Genomic DNA, 19,929 nt, shown 5'->3' on the forward strand with positions numbered 1-19,929 from the left:
TTTGTAATATCAACCACTCCCACAAAGCTCCTGCCCCAAATCCTACTCTGAGTCTTAGAGCTTTGTGATAGAGAAGTCCACTAAGGACTTCACTATTGCTGATCTTTTTACATAAGAGGTGCTTACATACTGCAGTGATAAGTGGTAGTACAAACTCTTGAGATAGGTAAATAGATACATAGGTTAGTTCTCAAACAGATTATATTCTACCACCCTTGCCCAAAGGGAGCAGTGCCTTATTCCATGAGCAATTCCATTGAAATCATTCTGAGTCAGTGTGGAAGAACCAGGCTGTTAGTTATGAGAGCTCATCAAAGTTTTTTGAATTTTCAAACTGTCATTGAAAAATTTCCCCATTTTTTCTTCATTTGGAGTGTATGGGTTGAAAATCAAGAGTTATCAACACTCTCTTCTGTGTAGTTTACATAGATTTAGAATTTGTCCGCATGAGATGTTTGCCATATGGCAAGATACTCAGTTTGAATGGGATGTTCAAGGATGGAAGGTAATAGGGAGTTTGGGGACAAAGAGGAACCATTAGCAAAAATATTCAGAAAATGGGGGTTCATGAATTCAAAAGGTTATGGAGAAAACTGGGTTCCTCAACATAAAAATGTGAAAAATAATGGAATATTATATTTGCCAACAGCTGGCAAGATTGTACTAACTACATGCATGATGATCAGTATTACTACAAGAAATACAAAATGAATTAATAATGAGTGCTTGGTTAATGGGCTCTTATTACCTGATAATGTGATGGCATTTAATGCATTTCAGCATGAGTTAACCTGGCTGTGAACAATGTTTTATAGCCAGCTCTGTAGGAAATATGGCCATTTCACTTCACAAGGGATTTGCAGAAAATTTTCTTTGCTTTCAATGCCTGTTCATCACAGACCCAAGTTTTGCTTTAAGTTTTAGTGTTGGAGTGGGTTTGAAAGCAAAACAACCAGGTGAAACTTAGTGATTTAAAGCTTTAATGTAAAAGAACAATCATAAGAAACCTCCACATTTCTGGCATTTAAGAATCAAATGACAAAGCATTCCCAATTCACTCAAAATACTCAAGAACTTTCAATGAACTTGTGGTTTGCTGCAACTAAACAAGATGGGTCCTGAGTCTGAGGCTAGACATTTCAATATTTGTCCAACATCTTTACCTACAAACATAATCTGTTTGCATATGACCCCCAATTTGCTTTAAAGGAAAAACACCACCAAAGGGGAAAAACACTAGTGATGCATTTATCTTTTTTTCAATCTTCCACACTATTAAGCAACCTCTGTATGTTTCTGCTATTCAGTTTTCAAGAGCTGTAAATCATGTGAACATGAATGCTCATTGCCCACATACTCCACAATAATGTTATTGATCATTCACAGTTTCACACCTAAGCAATTATCGTTGGAATTATCAGACCCTCAGAAAACTCAGCCATATGTCACTGGCTCATAAATCAAAGCTCAATCTCAGTAAAGGTTGAACAGTTCTGCACAGTGAGATGGGGCTCGTGGTTTCTTTGTGTCCCATTACTCTCCGCTGAACACTGGGGGAAAAATGCCTTAAATGTGGATCCCTCTAATTGGTTATATACAAAGGAGTCCCAGACGCTATTTGACATTCATTTTCTCCATGTGTCAGATGATGTGTGAATCAGACAAAGGAAAAAACCAGACAACTGCATTATGAGGTATATGAATATTTAAAACAATGTTAGCATTGCCCCTGACTGATAATGAGCGATTTCTCATGCTTGTACTGACAGATTTGTGAATTTATTTTGTTTTTGTTTTTTTTCAATGTCTCTGAATAAAGGGAAAAAACGATTTTTTCCCCCTAAGGAGATCAATTTTCCGAAAGAGTGTTCAAAAAAATCTATTTTGAATGCACCCTTAACAAGTATGAATAGAAGTAAAATTGTTACTTTATAATTTTTCACATCTCAACATTATTAAGCATTACATTAAAGAAAACAAAAAAGTCAGCTGTCAGTAAGGAAGACAACTATATGTAGAACAAATTTAGCCAATTCATACTAAGTTTTCTAATTGTTGGCAGGTATTTCTGGGTATCATTAGTATTATATAAAATATGCTATAGAAAGTATTTGCTGTCTTAGTATTAGTGATCGTCAGTCTGAAGTTGGAGTTACCAGATCCGAATTCTAAAGCATTCTGTAAGAATCAAAATATTTACTAGGGTCCTCGGCCATGACTGGGAGTCCTTGGCACTATGATAATACAAATAATAAAATGAAACAAACTGTTTCCCGTAAAATACTGGTCAAATTCCTCTATAGCATAACTCCAGTGAAGTTACAAAGGGTGAATTAGGACCATGGTATTCAGACTACGTCTCTTAAAAACAATGAAAACTAGAACAAAAATGCTGAAAAGGTAGAGGACCCCTTGCATCTTTCTGGCATGGAATCGAGGATCAGGATTTGGCTCTTAGGAATCTTGTAGATTTAGCATGTTTTAAAAATTTCTCTCTTACTGTTCTTGAGCTGCATGTATTCTACAGGCAATTCCCTCACCTCTCTGAGTCTCTTGTTCCCTGCTCTCTAATGAATATAAAGCCTATATTATTCTAAAAGGCTTGAAAAACTAGATTCTCATGAAATGCTCAAAGGATTTGAGTTGGGTCCTCCCATCTCTGCTTATGTTTTTTTTTAATGGCACTGAAGCATGTTCAGTGATCAGAGAATTTATTTTTATGCACATGTGAAGCTATCAACTTTTGAGAGGAATATGAGAGGTCTGTAAAATTAAATTCTAAGCAAATTTTCTTTCTGTGTTGTTTGCAGCACTTTTAGAGTGCTAGTAATAGGAGTGTTTTTACGTGCACCCCTGGGATGTCAGAACCTCTCAGCTTTGCTTGTATAGTTTTTCTAATCTAATAATACACAAGGGACACACACAATAATATTATACTGCTCATATCACTGCATACAAACACGCAGAGGGTGCAATTCACACTCTCAGAACAAAGCCTGAGTAATCCATCTTTGTATGATGAACTACAAGTCTGGGTGTGGGGGAGGATGGAATTTATCCTTCTCCCTGCGTTGCTCTATGATCCACTGTTGGGATGTGGAGTTGTAACACAGCCTCGTCCACAGCATCTATTCAAGCCTATTGAATATGCTGCCCTTATGCATCCTCTAAATAGGAGTTGTGGGGCTACAGGTTCCATGTCCGCTGGCACAGGGGCTGCCTCTGCAGCATGTAGTGGTTCAGAGGTCTTCTTGCATGGCAGTCCTCCTCCAGCCCCTTCACCTGGTGTATCCTTACATCAGGACTAAATGATACAGACCTGTTTGTTATCAACCCTCTGCACCTAGATTAATGTTACCAGCTATGCACAGAAGGTGCCAACTTTTAGAGGTGTCTGTTTTAGAGGTGATACTAAACCTTGGTAGTTGCTTTAGATAAGGAAATGCAAACTGTAGTTAGTTACCCTTAATATTTTCATTATTCAATTTATTTCCTGTAGGAAAAGACAAAAGGCAATTCTGCAGATACTGAGGTGTCCATAGCTGCCTGTCTTGGGTAAGACTGGCAAGTTTTCCAGCACTGCCACTGTATGGTGTGTGTTGTTTTTTTTTATATTAAATAGACATTTCTTTATTTAGCTCTGCCTTGGGAATCATTAAAAACTGGCAACATATTTAGTTTAATGACAAATTAAGTCTGGGCCTACTTTTATTTCCTTACGAGGTTTCTTTTTGAAGGAGCAGTTTGTTGATCTGCCATTCAAAGCTTTCCCCCAATTCTTGGTTTTAGTATGCCTTAATTTCCATGTAACATCTGTCTATTGTAGATTTGTTGTCCCAGAAAGGAGAAGTTACAGATCCATTGTTGACATCTGTCAGGAATTGTTTAGTTTTGGGTTGGACTAGATGACCTCCTGAGGTCCCTTCCAACCCCGATATTCTATGCCATCTTAACATATTTCATTAATAGGTTTAACACTAAAGTGATTACATGGTATCATGGAGACAGTTTATCTTTTCATTTCCTTAGATTTTGTGAGTAATTAAACAATGCAGTTGATTTAATCTCTTCCCTTTCCCATCCACAAAATAATATGGTTATTCTTGCTACTAATACATGTTGCATGCTAAATCAATTTACAAAAGATTGGATTTATAATTTTCATAGAAAGTAAAAGATGGTGATATGATTTCAATAATTATATCTCTTTTGGTTACCGAGAGAAACCCAAAATGTACATTTCACTGGTAGCTTACATTTTCAAAGGTAGGAATGAAGAGATGATGAAAGCGCAAGTTTTTTTGTAGATATTTCTATGCTGTATGGTCTCATTTGCTTGTGTACTCTTTTTTAACAAGGAAACTTGAGCATGAAAATGAAGCCAAATTAAGGGAATTGGACACCCTAATATTAAACAAATCTGAAAAGAGCAAGGCAATAGGATAACTGTGAGCTGTTATTGTCCCTTCTCTTCTTGTTTGAAACAAAGATGTTTTAACAAAATGGGAAAGCTCAGCAAGTCCTCCTTTAAATGAAGCTGTGTCCTCCTTACACCACTCTAAATGTGGACTATTGTTGTTGATGTCAAAGGGTTGACACCAATGTTATTCCTGAAAGCAGACTCAGTCCCACAAAGTTGGTGACCTTGGTGAAACATAACTGAGTAGCTATTTAGTCCTAAAGCTTGGGGTGATAGTGGTGAGAGTTTAAACTTAAAGGGCTAGAATGACTGCCACAGTTAGAAGAGAAATAGAGTTTCAGTAGTCTGTAATGAAATCAGATGTTCTTTTTCAAAGTGAATGAGGGAGCTTTTATGTTTGTGAAAGGTGTCAGCTCTTGGCTCTGAAGAATGAAGCATGCAACAGATACAGAATGTTTAATGATTTCATGAACTTCTTCTGCCTCCACCTGAACCCCAACCCGTAGCAATCAACTCTAGATGTTGCATAGTATTCCAGTATCTGTGGCCCATGCAGAAAGCATCTCATTTCTGTTGCTAAGTCTAGTACTGATTATAATGGTGGATTTTGTACTATGAACACTTTCCCACTAGGAATTATGATAATAAGGTGTTTCAATTGCAACTTACTATTGACCTTAGCTGGGTGTGAATCAGAGACCTAGAGGTGATAAATCCTCAGAGTCATGCAGTGTCTCTATCATCCACATTGGATTTTAACTATCAAAACAGCTGATATCTTTCTCTTCTTGTAAATTCAATTATCGTTTTAAACCATCAAAGTCTGTCTGTACAGCTCTCCTCTTCAACAGCATGAAAACCAGTCTTTAAAGCCATCCAAATGTAAGTGTACAATACATGATATACACTGTGTACAAACCTAAACTATGCTAAAACATTTTAATATGCATTATTATTTATGGGCATACATGTTATACTTCAAGGTATTTTCTACCAAGTTACTAAAACTGCAAGTACAGTTGCAGAGCAACATTTTCCAATCTCAGCATCACCACTTACAATATTTTGGAATTTTACGTGTACCTCTGTATTACACAAAGATAAATGCCATGAAACAAGATGGCTACGGAAAGGTTCATTTAATACCATGCATTGAATTTAATCTTTCAATCATTTAATTTTTAGTGGGATTACATGGAATGTTGAGATCAAAGTAAAACTAACTTCAGGAAAGCAGAAAGCTTCTGGTTTTTAATCACATTTCCAGCTAAAAGCTATCTGAACAAAACAATATAACCGTTCATATGGAGTGGCAAATGGCAGTCCTGATAGGTCACACAATAACACATAGTCCTTGCCTCAAAGAGACATCTGTCTCCCAAGGCTAAAAGTAAATTGAGAGAATTACAAATAAATGGTTTTATTTGTTCTGTTTAAAGGCGTGCTCGTTTTCCTACACTGGAAAACTAGGTTTGGGTGATTTGGTCCCCTGGGGTGAAATCCTGGCCACACTGAATGCCAAAACTACTAGTGACTTGGCCAGGATTTCACCTGTGATCCTTGGGCCATGGGGAGATGAGAATGATTACACTGCTCCCAGAAACCCATTGTAGTCTTGTAACAATATTTAACAGGAGAAGGAGGGAAATGACAAAACATTCAAGATGAATATATTGCTAATCAAAGTATCTACAAGGTTATAGTCTAACCTTCCTCTTTCCTAATGCAGAGATTGTAAGGGCTATTGGGTAGGGACTATCAGCCAGAAACTTGGACCCACTGTGGCCGCTTTATGCTGCTCTGTAATAGGAGCAGGTGACATGGAAATATATGGCAATTTTAGAATTCTCTTCTGCTGGCTGTCTAATGGAATAACTTTGGTAGTAGCTATAGAACGTGACACATTTTTTGCCAACTCATCCAGAGGTTGTGTGACATCATAATAGTAACAACTATGGAGGGGAATAGGCAGCACCCAAGGGGTGGACTATATTGACAAAACCAGTGCAATTGTTTTTATAAAGTTATGTGGTCGCTTCAGAGTGGGGGATCCAGTCATACCACTCATTGACTTCACCTGCCAGCCTTTGGAAAGTATCCTTTGATTTCCAGCATGTGCAGCCTTAGGAAAGTCCACTGTAATTTTTGTTAGTGGTTTTTGCAATTTTCTCTTGTTATGTGATTGAGGTTGGGGTTTTTGCTGGAATCAGTTTTCACTTAGCTCATGTTAACTCAAAGATGTTCATGTTGTTGTTTACACCTACAGAATAAAGTTGTGTAAAGCCATGTTTTGAGGTTCATATCACTTAGATGCTATGGTGATAGTTGTTTTAGAAATGGTGCTAGATGAGATCCTAATCAGGTTTTTCTTGTAAACAGATAAAAAAAGAAGAAAAATATAGTCTCTTCATGTGTTCATAAAAGTTCAAGGAATAAATCAGTGCTTGTATCTTTGTTAAAAACATTCTGTTCCAGATTCCCCTTTGCCCTATACCTTGAGTAGCCATCTAGATGTGTGCAAGGTGAGTTTTAAAAGCTACCTGATGAAAATAACAGTCTTACATTTCAATCAGTGCAGATTGAGAGTACAGAAGTAACTAATCATACCTTCTCTTTTTATACCCTGTGCTGTAAAATAAACCAATGTAGATTGGAGGTACTGTACCTTTTCCTCAATAAGAGATAATTTCTTAAAATGTGCACTCTAGAATGATTTCAGTCTTAAAATCCAGGCTTAAAGTCAGTTTGATCTAGCAGAATATAGTAGAAATACCATGCTATTGGTGTACTCTCACCAAAGTACTGGTGATTTTATACTTTTATCCTCTTGTTCAGTGCCTCGGGATAAATGAGTTAAAAGGAACTACAAACAATGTGTAGTTTTTAATTGTTTGATGTAATCTATTTTGAAGGCACTTCTTTATATAAGAAAAGTCTTTAAATTCTCCCAAGGTCCTGAATGATAAAGGCCCATAAAAGTGACACACTCTCTGTACCTCTTCTGTGTAATAGATTCAAAAGTGACATCAATACAGGTTATCTTTGCTATGTTCTAGTTAAAATGTTTGTTGTTTTTCTCTCTCCCCCACAAAAATTTCTATTTGAATGAGATTGCAAACTATGACTAGTTGTAATCTCAGCTGTTGTTTGAGTACTGTTTAACATTTGTGACAAAGCTCTGTACTTGCCTCCGTGGGTACCACGTTTCCTGGCAGATTTCGCTAGCCTCAGAGGCTCACTGTGACCCTCCATGTAACCCTTCTTTCTCTAGAGACGAGGGTCAGTCTACTGAGCCATTTTTATCATAAGCCAGCGAGGGAGGTGAGGAGAAGTTAACCTTCCTTGCACAGCCTCTGTTGTCTCCCAGTCTCGGTGATTAATCAGGGGGCAAAGGTATGTGTGTGAGGGGGGAGCCCGGGCCCACCCTCTACTCTGGGCTCCAGTCCAGGGACCCTAATAGTATCAGCTATGGTAGCTGACCTTTTAGAAACATGATATGTACAATTCCCTGGGCTACTTCCCCCACAGCAGCCCTCACTTCCTCAAGCTCCACTTCACCCTTACCTCAGGGCCTCCTTCCTTGTTCCTGATATGGTGTGTACTACTCAGCCTCTCCAATCACGCAACTTCTTCCCACAGCTCCTGACATGCACATCCACCTGACTGACTGGGAGGCTCTTAACTAGTTTCAGCCAGCCCCTGATTGGCTTCAGGTGTCCCAATCAACCTAGCCTTCTCCCTGCCTTCTGAAAAGTTCTTAACTGGCCCCCGGTGTCTTAATTGACCTGGAGCAGCTTCCATTTCACCTATCCTGGAACCAGGGATTTGTTTAGCCTGAAGCTAATATATCTATCTCCCACTACTTTTCTATAGCCATCTGGCCTTGCCCCGTCACATATCCCCCTCCCCCCGCTCAACACCAGAGAGTTGGGCAACTTGGGATGACAGGCAGTATGCTTGTGACAGACCATCAGCGTTGCCATAGTGACATCCAGCCCTGTGCTGTATGCGGAACTGGAATGGTTGGAGGGATAAGAACCACTTGGTGACCCTTGCATTCTTTTCCTTATTCCACTGCATCCATTGGAGGGGTGCATGGTCTGTTACAAGAGTAAATTGCCAGCCTAAGAGGTAATAAAACAGTCTCTCCATAGCCCATTTGACAGCAAGGCATTCTCTCTCGACTACTGCATATTTCTGTTCCCTTGGGAGAAGCTTTCTGCTTAGATAGAGGATTAGGTGTTCCTCTTCTCCCACCATTTGCGACAGAACTGCTCCCAACCCCACCTCGGAAGCGTCTGTTTGTAAAACAAATTCCCTGTTAAAGTCCGGGGCTATGAGTACGGGGTCATTACAGAGGGCCGTTCAAAGGTCTGTAAATGCTCCCTCTGGTACGTCGGTCCACTTTAACATGTCTGGACCTCGGGCCTTCACCAGGTCTGTTAGGGGACTTGCCCTAGTGGCGAAGTGGGGAATAAACCGTTGATAGTAGCCTACCACGCCTAGGAACGCACGGACCTGCTTCTTTCGGGTCGGCTGGGGCCAGTTTGAAATTGCCTCTGGCTTATTCGTTTGGGGCTTCACTATGCCCTTTCCCACAATATATCCCAGGTACCTACTCTGCTAGCCCTATGGTGCATTTAGCGGGATTAGCAGTGAGGCCAGCCCACCTTAAGGTGCGCAGTACTGCCTCAACTTTCTCCAAGTGGGTTCCCCAGTCTGGCGTATGGATGATGACATCATCTAGGTATGCAGCTGCATAACTAGTATGGGGGCGCAGCAGCTTATCCATAAGGCGCTGGAATGTGGCTGGGGCCCCAGGTAGCCCAAAAGGGAGGAGAGTGTACTGGAATAGCCCATCCGGGGTGGAGAATGCTGTCTTTTCTTTAGCTTCTTTGGTCAGAGGAATCTGTCAGTACCCTTTTGTCAGATCCAGTGTAATCAAGAATCGGGCACTACCCAGTCGGTCAACCAGTTCGTCGATGCATGGTATGGGGTATGCATCAAACTGGGATATTTCATTCAGTCGGCGAAAGTCATTACAGAATCTCATGGTACCATCAGGTTTAGGCACTAGAACAATTGCACTAGACCACTGACTGTAAGATTCTTCAATAACCCCTAATTCTAACATTTTCTTTACTCCGGCTTTGATTTCCTCTCTTTTGGCTGCTGGGATTTGATAGGGTCTCAATGTTACCTTGGCTCCGGGGATCGTGCAGATATGATGATAGGTCTCAGTCGTCTGCCCTGGTTTTGTGGAGAACACATCTCTGTTGCGGTTGATCATGTCGGGCTGCCTCGATCTTTTGGATCGGTGTCAAGTTGGATGATATCCTCACTTGCTCGTGTAAATTATCCTCCTGGGGAAGGGTCTCCTGCATGACTAAGCATGCCTCTCGATCGTGCCAAGGTTTTAGAAGATTGATGTAGTAAATTTGCTCCGATTTCTGGCGGCCTGGCTGCCGCACCTTATAGTTCACTTCTCCCATGGCTTCGATTATTTTGTAGGGTCCCTGCCACTAGGCCAACAGTTTACTTTCTGCTGTGGGCACCAGTACCATCACCCAATCCCCTGGTTGGAACCGTTGAAGCGTCGCGTGGTGGTTATAATGGGTTCGTTGGGTCTCCGGTGCTCTCTCCAAGTGTTCCTGTACAATGGGCGTAACTCGGACTATCCGATCTCTCATCTGCAGTACATGCTCAACTATGTTCCTTCCGGGATTTGGCTCCTCTTCCCAGGCTTCTCTGGCTATATCCAATATGCCCTGACGGTGGCACCCATATAGTAGTTCGAATGGAGAGAAACCCGTGGAGGCTTGTGGAACCTCCCGGATGGCGAACATGAGGAAAGGCAATAGGGTATCCCAATCTTTCCCATCCCGGCTCACCGCTTTCCTGATCATGGCCTTGAGGGGCCTATTGAACCTTTCCACAAGGCCATCTGTTTGCGGGTGGCATACAGAGGTCCGGAGGGCTTGTACATGGAGCAATGAACAGAGATCTTTCATCAACTTGGACATGAAAGGTGTCCCTTGATCAGTCAATATTTCCTTGGGTAGCCCAATCCGGGCAAAAATCTGTACTAGCTCCTTAGTTATTGTCTTGGAAGCTGTGTTGCTCAGGGGAACAGCTTCTGGGTACCGGGTTGCATAGTCCAGTACAACAAGCACATGTTGGTGGCCCCGAGCTGTCATCTCTAGGGGCCTTACCAGATCCATGGCTATCCATTCAAAAGGAACCTCTATTATTGGAAGAGGTACCAAAGGATCCCGCAAGTGTGGGTGAGGGCTATGTAACTGACACTCTGGAGAAGAGGTGCGGTATCGCCGGACATCTTCATTTACTCCTGGCCAGAAGAACCTCTGCAGGATCCATGCCTGGGATTTCTCTACCCCTAGGTGTCCTCCAAACAAGTGTCTGTGGCTGAGACTCAATATGGCTCTTTGATGTTTTCGTGGCATCAGAATTTGTATCTCTTGCTTCTGCATTTGCACCACGTGGTACAGAAGATCTTTCTTCACTATAAAGTAAGGTCCGGGACCCCAGACCTTCCCATCCACGGGTATCCCATCAATCTCGGCCACCTCTTTCCTGGTGTTATCATATCTGGGGTCCTCCACCTGGTCCTTCCCAAAAGTCTCTCTCTCTCTCGGGACTAACCTGCCCAAGCTCCCAGGGGCTGGTTTCTGTTTCTTCCAACAGCTCGCTGCCATCATGGCTGGGGCAGCTTCTGGCTCACCTTCTGTGGTGGAAGTTTCTCTGTTGGCTGCTCGCGTCCATCTGCCTACTAGGGAGGTCTTCTGGCCATGGGTCAGGATCCGGGTTCCCAAGGCCTTCGCGGCCTTCCTCTCCTTTTTTGTCTTCCGGGTCTTTTGGGGGGCTGAGAACAGATCCTGAGAAATCTCAGCGAACATCGGGGTTTGACATTCCCCCATTGACAAGTTGCTATCTTCAGGGTCCCCACCTCCCTCCAGCCTCTCCGGGGGGAGTAAATTATCACACTCTGGATAGTCCATCCCAATGACTACAGGATATGGGAGTTTAGGAACTACGCCCACGCTCACCTCAATGGGGTTTCCATGAACCTCTATCTCCACTGGGATAGTGTGGTAGCAGCAGTTCTGCGGAAAAGGACCTAGGGGTGACAGTGGACGAGAAGGTGGATATGAGTCAGCAGTGTGCCCTTGTTGCCAAGAAGGCCAATGGCATTTTGGGATGTATAAGTAGGGGCATAGCGAGCAGATCGAGGGACGTGATCGTTCCCCTCTATTCGACACTGGTGAGGCCTCATCTGGAGTACTGTGTCCAGTTTTGGGCCCCACACTACAAGAAGGATGTGGATAAAGTGGAAAGAGTACAGCGAAGGGCAACAAAAATGATTAGGGGTCTAGAGCACATGACTTATGAGGAGAGGCTGAGGGAGCTGGGATTGTTTAGTCTGCAGAAGAGAAGAATGAGGGGGGATTTGATAGCTGCTTTCAACTACCTGAAAGGGGGTTTCAAAGAGGATGGCTCTAGACTGTTCTCAATGGTAGCAGATGACAGAACGAGGAGTAATGGTCTCAAGTTGCAATGGGGGAGGTTTAGATTGGATATTAGGAAAAACTTTTTCACTAAAAGGGTGGTGAAACACTGGAATGCGTTACCTAGGGAGGTGGTAGAATCTCCTTCCTTAGAGGTTTTTAAGGTCAGGCTTGACAAAGCCCTGGCTAGGATGATTTAACTGGGACTTGGTCCTGCTTTGAGCAGGGGGTTGGACTAGATGACCTTCTGGGGTCCCTTCCAACCCTGATATTCTATGATTCTATGATTCTATGGTAATGGCTCATGGCCCCATGCACGCACATCACTGCTACGCATTTGGCTTGTAGCAGCTGACTATTTTTTACCAGCTTACCTGATATGAGGGTGATAGCACTCCCAGAGTCCACAAGCGCTGTAGTCTCTGCTCCATTTATCCTCACTGGCCTGGTGTAATTATTCGGGACTAATGCAACCACCGTGAGGTGGATAAGGGAGCATGGGACCTCCCAATCCCCCAAGTTACATTGCATAGGCTCCTCGGTGCTGTGACACTGTGCTGCTATGTGCCCCACTCCCCACATGCATAACATTTATAATTGCTTTTAATCACTCCCCTATCCCTGGGTTAGGGGGTTTAGTCCCGGGGCTCCCCCCACTCAGGCCAATCCCTTCTTTCTGGGGTCCCCGCTGGTTTTCGGCCCCCCCCTTCTTCCACGTAGGACTTCCCAGCGGTTTTGCTGCCCAACCTTCCAGGGTTGGAGTCAGGTGCTTGCTTTGGGTCTTCCTTGGGTAGTCGGGTCAGTCCTCTGGCTGTCATCCGTCTTTCTACCAGTGTGATCGTCTCATCATACGTGGACGGATCGTTCTGGCCTACCCATTTGTGGAGATCTGGCGGCAGTCCCCGCATGTAATGGAATATGACCACAGTTTCTAAAATCTACTCCAGCCTGCACACCTTGGGCTGTACCCACTTCCCTACGAGGTGTATGAGGTTGAATAGCTGGGACCTTGGTGGTTTGTTCTCCTGGTATTTCCACTTATGGAACCTCTGGGCCCTTACCGCTGCCATTACCCCTGCTCATGCTAGGATCTCTGCCTTCAGACAGGTATAGTCAGTGGCATCCGTGGCAGGCAAGTCAAAGTAGGCCTTCTGGGCTTCTCCACACAAAAAAGGGGCAAGAATGCTGGCTCACTGGTCCTGGGGCCATGCCTCACACTGAGCAGTCCTTTCGAATGAGAGGAGATATGCCTCTACGTCATCTCTTGATGTCATCTTTGGAGACACCAGTGGCTCTCAGGGTTTGCGTCCCATCGGACTCCTGGGCCTGGGTGGTTAGGATCTTCAGCTGGTCCACCACCTCTCTCAAGAGAGCATGATCTTGGGTCACCTGGCTCATCAATAATTGATTGGTTTCCTGCTGTAGCCACATAGACTCCTGTTGTGCCATTGCCTGAACCCGGGTGGCCTCCTGCTGGGCTACTGTGGCTTGTACCAGAGCTCTTACCACCTCCTCCATTGTGGTATAAAGTTAACAAACAAAAACCAAAACAAAAAAAAATCCAAACCCCCAGTGCATTTTATTTTATTTTTTTAAAAAAACCTCTTTCTTCCATCATGCTGTGAACGAAATCCCACTCCCAATCACCCAGTTGTGACAAAGCTCTGTCCTTACTTTCGTGGGTCCCACGTTTCCTGGTGGATTTCACTAGCCTCAGAGGCTCACTGTGACCCTCCACGTAACCCTTCTTTCCCTAGATACAAGGGTCACAGATACTGAGCCATTTTCATAATAAGCCGGCGAGGGACGTGAGGAGAAGTTATCCTTCCTTGAACAGCCTCTGTTGTCTCCCAGTCTCAGTGATTAAACAGGGGGCAAAGGTGGCGGGGGGGAGCCCGGGCCCACCTCTACTCCGGGCTCCAGCCCAGGGACCCAAATATATCAGCTATGGTAGCTGACCTTTTAGAAACATGACATGTACAATTCCCTGGGCTACTTCCCCCACAGCAGCCCTCACTACCTCAAGCTCCACTTCACCCTTACCTCAGGCCTCCTTCCTTGTGCCTGATATGGTGTGTACTACTCAGCCTCTCCAATCACACAACTTCTTCCCACAGCTCCTGACATGCACATCCACCTGACTAACTGGGAGGCTTTTAACTAGTTTCAGCCAGCCCCTGATTGGCTTCTGGTGTCCCAATCAACTTAACCTTCTCCCTGCCTTCTGGAAAGTTCTTAATTGGCCCCAGGTGTCTTAATTGACCTGGAGCAGCTGCCTTTTCACTTATCATGGTACAGTGATTTGTTTAGCCTGGAGCTAATCCCTCTCTCTCCCACTACTCTCCCATAGTCCCGAGGCCCGCCGGGGATGTCAGTTGGCGGCTCCTTCACGGAGCCGTGAGCACGGGCGTGTACTTGGCGTGGTTCATTTCAATCCCAGACACCTGACCCTTTTGCGGCGTGAGAAATACCCTGGCACATGTATACCTGGAGTGTGCCAGGCTGCAGCCCGTATTCCGGCTCCTCACCAATATTTTAGTACGTTTTTGGTTGCACTCATCTTCACTCATCTTCTCATTTATGCACTCCCTATCCGTGGCCCCACAAAGTCACAGGATCTCCTGGTCAACCTCCTCCTGGCCCTAGCTAAAATGGCCATCTATAAAACCAGAGTGAGGAGGTTGGCCTATGGAGTCTCCTGTGACTGTGGGGCCTATTTCCAATCCTCGGTCCGTTCACGTATCTGGACAGAGTTCCTCTGGGTGGCGTCCTCTGACTTCCTTGACGCCTTTGAGGAGCAGTGGGCACTGTCCGGGGTTCTCTGTTCGGTGTCCCCATCCGATTCCCTTTGTTTGACCTTTTGACCGCACTCCTGTCCCTGTTATTTCATTAGTTGTCCCCTGAAATCTTTTGGGTATCTAGGTCCTGTGGATCCCCCTTTTAGGCTGGGAAGGATCCTTTGGCCTTATTGGCCACTTTCCGGATCCCAATAAGACTACTCTCCCATAGCCTTCTAGCTTGGAGGGAGGTGGGAAGCTGCTACTTCTGCTGCTAGGCCCTAAGCTCTCCCTGCTGCTCCGGCTACTCCCCTGGCTGGGCCAGACACCCACCCCCTTCTCTGCTAGCTGGTTGCTGAATCCCCCACTCTTGGGTGCTGTTACTGCTCCAACTGCAGCCCCGGGGGGCGGGGGGGCTGCTAGCCCACTCTGCAGATAGGAGGAGTGAGGGACCCCAACCACTGCTGTTGTGGACACCACCACCACCTGAGAGGGGTCCTTTCTGCCTGCCTGGACCACCACCTGGAGTTCCTGGAGCTACTGAAGCCCGAGGAGGAGAAGAAGAGGACCATCTACCAGTGGGGGAGCACCTAGAGACTTTGCAGACAACTGTGGAGGGGGCCCTCGGACTGAGTAATTTTCAAACTGTGCTCTTGTGGTGGGGGTCTTGACTGTGTTTGTAGGGACACGGGGGGTGTGGCGTGGAGCTGCCCCCTGGTCCATCTGTGTGTCCCCCCAACCCCCACCACTACTACCACCACCGCTGCCCACTCCACCACCCCCACTGGCTGTATACCATCTGCCTCAGCTCCTGCCTCTGGACTCAGCTGCTTGCTTGGCTTGCCACGCCCTATATTCACCCTTTGGGCCAGAAGCAGCAGCCAGCCTAAAAAGACTTGTGCAAGCGCATGTGGGTGCACGTGCCCCTCCCCGAACTGCCTACCCCCCAGCTTTGCCCTTTACTACCTGCCCCATTTGCCACTTGTAGCTTTGCCCCCCCTTTTGCCCCAGCCCCCCTTACTAGCTTCAGTTTGTTTGCCTGCCCCACCCATTTCCTTCTGCAGCCTTTGTTTGTTTGCCCCGCCCCAGCCTCTGAAGCTAGCCCCTTGGTTTCCCTGTTCTACCTCCAGACCGCTTAGCCCCTTGCTCCGTGTGCCCATGCCCCCTCCCATGTGCTTGTGCAACTCCCCATTTTAGTTTCAACCCTTTTCACTGCACCCCGAATGTTGTTGTATCCTCCCCCCGCAGTGCACCAAGAGGAGCTGGAATTCCACCTTGTGTCGGTGACTGACCCCTAACCCCTGATTGCCCCCCGTCCAGCCCACCCCTTTTCGCGCCCTCCTCCCCTGCCTGAAGCCTAGCAGGGAGGAGTGGTCGACCTGTTTCCCCTCTCCCCTCCTCCTTCTGGTGTCTCCCCTACCCTCCCTACTCATGATGGCGGGGGATGAGATAGGTGGGGCCCCTCCAGCTGCCCGAGCTGCCCCTCCCCCGCCTGTCCTTCCGTCACCCCCCCAAGCTTCTACCTCCGCTGCCGAACCATCTGCCACCGCCCCCGCTGGGGCACCAGCAGCGACGGGCACCGGGGTGACCTCCACTGGTGCCACGTCTCTCACCCCCTCATATTTGGGGGGAACCCCCCCAGCCGGCGGGAAGGGCCAGGGGAAGAAGAAGGGGAAGGGCCACGCTAAGAAGACCAGGCCCGCCATGGCAGGGGCTGCCCCCAGTGCCCCGGCCCCACTGCCGGCTGGGGCGTCCCTCCCCTCTGTTCTCTGCACCAACTCTGCGGGTGTCCCTCCCCCGGCCCCCAGGGCGTACGCCCAGGTGGCGGCAGCCCCCCCACCTGCCGCTTCGTCATCTCTCCTGCCCACCGCCTCCGCTACCATCTATAGTGGCCGGGGCCCCTTTCCCACCATGACCAGAAAGCACGGCGTCCGTTGCCTCCTGTTACCCACCTCGCCCCACCTGGAGACCTATGTGCGGGTGTTGGCGAGGGTGGTGGGGCCCACGGCCATTGTGGCGGCCTCCAAAATGTATGGCAAGGTCATCTTCTTCTTAACATCGGAGGCCACCGCCCAGGAGGCGGTGGAGAAGGGCCTGGCAGTAGGGGGCGTGTTTGTCCCCTGGGAGCCGCTAGAGGACCTGGGCATCCATCTGGTCCTGACCTCCGTCCCTCCCTTTCTCCCCAATGCCGCCCTGTTACCCACCCTCTCTACCTTGAGGAAACCCATCTCTGTCATCAGCCCTCTCCCGTTGGGCTGCAAAGACCCCGCCCTCCGTCACGTCCTCTCGTTCCGCCGGCAAGTGCAGCTTCAACTGCCGCCGGTGGCGCGTGACGGAGAGGTGCTGGAGGGGTCCTTCCTAATCCCCTACCAGGGGGCCTATTACCGGGTGCATTATTCCACGATGGAGGCCTGGTGCTACCTATGCCAGGCGATGGGGCACGTCCAGAGGGACTGCCCCTTGGCCCTGCAAGGAGGGGCATCCGGGATCCCCAGCCCCGGCAGGGCACTGGCCCCGTCATCGCCGGCGCCCCTGGCTCCCCGGCACCCGAAACCACCCCTCCTCCTTCCCAGTCCACCATTGCTCCCGCTCAGGCCCAAGGGGCACCTCCCCAACTATACCCAGACGAGCGGAAGAGCTCTGCCCCCACTGCTTGCAATCTGGCGGGGCCTGTGGAGGAGGGTGCGGCAGGGACACCGCCAGGCATGGGAGAGGGCCCGCCCCAAGGGGAATGTCCTGCCCCACCATTATCCCCTCGAGTCCCTGAGCCATCACCTCTGCCCCCTGACACAACCCCTGCTAACCAGCCCCCGGATGATGCCATGGAGGGCTGGGTCCTAGTCCAGGGGAAGCGGGGCAAGCGGTAGGCTCGAGTTCCGCTCCTTCCATCTGATGCGGAGGCCCCCTGGAAGACCAGGAAGGGGTGCACCGATGTCGAGCCTTCCGCTCTACCCCGGGTGTGTTCCATGCAGCAGAGCTGGCTGGGGAAGACGTGGCAGCACTGGAAGGTAGTATCTCCCCTCCACGGGAGTCCCTCCCCTCTGAGGCCCCTGAGGGACCCCCCCGCCCTGGCGCCATCTGAAACCTCAGCGTGCCCTGAGGCGACCGTCGCGTTGGTGCCGGTGGGGAGATCCATTTATGAGGGGATCGAGGCCCTGGGTCTGACCCCGGTCACGCACGGGGAGGACGACCCTATGCCAGCGGGCCTCGATATAGGCGACTTCACTCCGGCCCCCCTTTCCCCATGCTCCCTCCCCCTAACTGTTGCTTCTGCTCCCACCTCCGAGGAGCCTCTGGACTCCTCCATCAACCCGGCTGCCGATGGCATCCCGCTGATGGCCGCCGAGCCTGTTGAGGTGATGGCCAGTGCCACACGGCCGGGACCTGAGCCACCAGTGGCACCCCTCGTTGGTGAGGAGCATTCGACCTCTTTCCTGGGACAGGGCCCTACAAGAGAGAGTCCACCTCCTGATGCCGTGGCTGCTAAATCCACGATAGAGCCTGTGCCTGGCATCACTGAGAGCCCTCTCCCAGCCCAGAATATCGCCTCTAACCTTGCCCCTGCCCCTGTCCCTATCCCGTCAACCTCCCGAGATATTATTGCCACCCCTGGGGCTGTCTCCTTCCCTCTTCCAATCGATGACCCCCGGGGAGCGACCTTTGTGTTTACCCGTCCCGACCCACCAGGGGCTGCTATCCTCTCTCTCTGCCTCCCCCTATTGCCCCAGTGTTCAGGCCTACCTATCAGGAGCCCCGTTGGGGGTCCGCACTCTGTCTGCTGTCTCGGTGGGCCACGGGGCTGTACCAAAGGCCCCGTCGGGGAGTAACCAGGAGATCATAACCCCAGCCCCCCATGCGCTGTGAGAGGAGTTGCGGGAGTTTCTAGAAGACGTCCGTGGCTCCCGCAACAAAGTACAGCTTGCTCTCCAGCGATGGGGGGACTTTAATCAAATCCTCCGGGCCGCAAGGACCCTCATGGGGGAGGGTAAAAGGACCAGGAGGCAGGGCGCCGTGTCCTACCAGCGGGTCCGCCTCTTCCATGACTCCTTACTCACCTACGGGATAGGTCACGGACTGCTGCGTGGCCCGTCGGGAGCCGAGAGCGTCCCTGCTGGCGAGGATCCCCTCCAGCCCTTCTCATGGTACCTCTTACCATCGCAACATTGAACACCCACGGCTGTAGGATGGGTCTCTGCAGGTCCCAGGTGCTCTCCTTCCTTCGGGAGGGGGGGTACTCTGTGGTTTTCCTGCAGGGGACCCATACGGATCCGACTGCTGAAGACAGCTGGTGGCTGGATTGGGGGGACAGGTTCTACTTTAGCCATCTCACAGTTCGTACGGCTGGAGTGGCGACCCTGTTCTCCCCCGACCTACAGCCTGCGCTGCTGGGGGTTGCCGAGGCTGTGCCGGGCCGCCTGCTGCACCTCCGGGCCCACATGGAGGGGCTTGAAGTCAACCTCGTCAACATCTATGCCCCAGCAGCGAGCCCGGAGTGGCTGCAATTCTATCAGCAGGCGTCCGCCTTCCTCGGCACCTTGGATCCTCAGGAGTGCCTGGTCCTGGGAGGGGACTTTAACATCACCCTTGAGGAGCGGAACCGCTCGGGGACCGAGCAGAGCCCGGCCACCATCGCCGTTCTCCAGGAGATAGTTGAACACCATTCCCTGGTGGACGTCTGGCGTGACCACCACCAGGATGACACTTCCACGTTCATCTTTGTCCGGGAGGAGGCCCATCGATCGCGCCACTCCCGGTTGGACCGCATTTATTTATCACGCTTTCATCTTTCACGAGCCCACTCCTCCAGCATCCGGCCGGCTCCATTTTCTGACCATCATTTAGCCACTGTGACAGCCTCCCTCTGCGCGGAGAGGCCGAGGCCGGCCTATTGGCATTTTAAGAACAGCTTGCTGGAGGATGCGGGCTTCTTGGCGTCCTTCCGGGAGTTCTGGCTGGCCTAGCGAGGGCAGCGGCATGCCTTTCCCTCGGCGCGGCGGTGGTGGGACCTAGGGAAGGTGCGTGCCTGGCTCTTCTGCCATGACTACACCCAGGGCAACAGCCGACGGAGGGATGCGGCGATAGAGCAGTTGGAACAGGAGGTCTTAGAGCTGGAGAGGCATCTGGCCACCAGCCCCGGGGATCCACCCCTTTGTGGAGCGTGCCGGGAGAAGCGGGAGGAGCTCCGGACCCTCAAGGACCATAGGGC

At 48.7% G+C, this 19,929-nt stretch overlaps 1 long non-coding RNA gene across 1 annotated transcript in view; it reads left to right on the plus strand.

Moving 5' to 3' along the window:
• The window catches only part of LOC122460437, a 35,142-nt gene that overhangs the window by 9,190 nt on the left and 6,023 nt on the right, over positions 1 to 19,929 (plus strand). Inside the window, exon 3 of the long non-coding RNA XR_006281741.1 lies at positions 3,500 to 3,555. This is a non-coding gene — a long non-coding RNA (uncharacterized LOC122460437). The remainder of the gene's footprint in view (positions 1 to 3,499; positions 3,556 to 19,929) is intronic.

The sequence above is a fragment of the Dermochelys coriacea genome, chromosome 5, assembly GCF_009764565.3.
Source record: "Dermochelys coriacea isolate rDerCor1 chromosome 5, rDerCor1.pri.v4, whole genome shotgun sequence".
Classification (NCBI taxonomy): Eukaryota; Metazoa; Chordata; order Testudines; family Dermochelyidae; genus Dermochelys; species Dermochelys coriacea.